This window comes from Portunus trituberculatus, chromosome 49, assembly GCF_017591435.1.
Source record: "Portunus trituberculatus isolate SZX2019 chromosome 49, ASM1759143v1, whole genome shotgun sequence".
Taxonomy (NCBI): Eukaryota; Metazoa; Arthropoda; class Malacostraca; order Decapoda; family Portunidae; genus Portunus; species Portunus trituberculatus.
Window position 1 is genome coordinate 12,745,360 of NC_059303.1, and position 2,500 is coordinate 12,747,859.

Sequence of the window (2,500 nt, forward strand, 5' to 3'; positions counted from 1 at the left end):
AAGGGACCAGATTTATTTGCAATACTTGGCTGCGATGTTTGGTGGTGACACATAATTCCTCTCTTGATGCAGCACGCGGCTGGCTTATCCTCGGCCCTACGCGGGAGAGATGGACAGGGGGGCGGTGAGAGGGGGGGTGAGGAGAGGATCGGTAAGGGAGGGGGATTTACCGAGGCATGCGGAGGAAAGCAGGGGAGGAGATTGGGATGATGAATGAGAGTAGGAGTGCACGGGGAAACAGAGGCAGATGAAAGGAGGCTGCACGGACAGTGAGTGGATGGAGGAGGCTGGAGATGTGGAGGAAGAAGCATAGAGTTACAAGTGGACTGTTGAGGAATGTTAGGGAAAAGACGCCGGTATGATGAATGAGGAGACTGTAAGAGTGCAGGGAGAAATGAAGTTAAAAGTGGACACATGAGACTATGGAAACGCTAGGAATATTTTGTCTATTATTCACATAACATACAATAGCAGAGCCGTTTGTTAGAGAGTGCAGCGCGAGGCCACACGCTCCCTACCAGAACCCCTCACACCTTCACTGCAATAATATCGAAGCCATGACAACATCAGAAAAGAAGGGAAGCTGCAAGAAGTCAGACCTACACATGGATATTCCCAAGTTTTAAGTATCGGTTGAGTTTTGTCATAAATATTGTCTATAGTGAGTATGATGAGGACCAAGTGACGCTGACCACCACTGATGTTCACTCTTCTCTCTCGTCACGCTTACTTAATGTTAATAGTCACCATCAGCATCAACAATCTCACATTCGAACACTGTCAGTCTGGATCACTCAAACAACGCTTCACTTATATACTCCACCACAATCACTCACTATCGCCGCTCTTACTAAGCAGTGCATGGTAACTTACGAAACACGCAACACCAAGCTGGTCCTGCTACGGCACCAAAGCGGCAAAGAGCCCACACAGCGTACTCTTGGCTGCTGGCTGCTGGCTGTGGGGTGGGAGGTGGGAGAAGGCGGTGAGGAGGAAGCCAGACACTGCTACTACTGTTTCACATGAAAAGTCACTAATTAATTTAATCTACATATATCACAGTACTAAACACTCCTCCCCTCCCCATCCCCCTCTTCTCTCCTCCTCCTCCTCCTCCTCCTCCTCCTCCTCCTCCTCCTCCTCCTCCTCCTTCCTTTACTTCTCCATTCTAATTCATGTCATATTTATGATCCGAACCCTGTATTTCTCTCTTCCTCTGATTTCTGTCCTTTCTCTTGACTCTTCCCTCACTCTTTGATCACATTACCTAAGATGAATTTAAACACACTAAAAACACTAAAAATATATTATATCCAAGAATATCACACACACACACACACACACACACACACACACACACACAGGGGCGCTCCACATTTCCTACGCTAAAACACATCTACAAATTTAGCAGCTTTTAAAGTAGTGACATTTCCTACAAGGATACAGCGTGTCTCCTACACACAGTAGGTGTAGATAATATGGTGCATATAAGTTGTTGTGTGTGAAATGTGTTTAATCCTTGTCTATGTGTAGGAAATCTGACCCGTGTGTATGAGTTATGACAGTATGGCATAACTCCTACAGTTATACTGCCATATTTTCTACAAACATTGCATGTGATCATAGGGCAAACATCTGGAGAATGTTGATGTATATACGATGAAATTGTAGAAACTGGAAAGCACGCTAATTCAAATGGAAAATTTTTTTGTTTCTCATTAAAATGGCACTTTTTTTTATTTTTCACTAAAACATGTATATAAAGAGAAACATTCTTCAATACTAACCATGCTTGGTCCAGCAGCAGCAGAGTGCAAGAAATGTCGTCCGCCATGTCAAATAGAGAAACAAATACTGCTGGTTCGAGACTAAACTCGAGTTAACTCATGCCTGAATGATAACGATACTGCGCAGACCGGACATATAACAAGCTAATTACTTGTTGACTGGTCAAGCAGTGTAGTGAGCTAGAAACGTCGAGTACACAGACTCCCCGCTAGGGGAGGAAATGTGACAGAAGATATTATTGTGTGTAGGAGATATGCTGCATCCTTGCAGGATAAATTTTAGTGTAGTAAATATGTCACTACTCTAAAACGGCTAAATTTTTAAATGTGCCCTGTAGGATACCTATTATTATTTATTATTTTTTCTTTTTGTGTGTGTAGGAAATGTGTTGGATTCTTATTTTTGTGTCGGGAATGATTTATGACAACTTATGTGTAGCAGTACTCCCATTATTGTAGCTTTGTAGAAGTGACTACGCCACCCCCCTCCTACATACATACATGCAGAGAGAGAGAGAGAGAGAGAGAGAGAGAGAGAGAGAGAGAGAGAGAGAGAGAGAGAGAGAGAGAGAGAGAGAGAGAGAGAGAGAGAGAGAGAGAGAGAGAGAGAGAGAGAGAGAGAGAGAAAGCACTAGTGGGAACAAAATTTTTACTTTAAATCATTGGTCTCACTCTTATCAGTTTGAGGAGGAGGAGGAGGAGGAGGAGGAGGA

General features: G+C 43.6%; 1 protein-coding gene across 2 annotated transcripts in view; it reads left to right on the forward strand.

The window, feature by feature from the left end:
- The window catches only part of LOC123499118, a 27,987-nt gene that overhangs the window by 5,302 nt on the left and 20,185 nt on the right, over positions 1–2,500 (forward strand). The window lies entirely within an intron of this gene.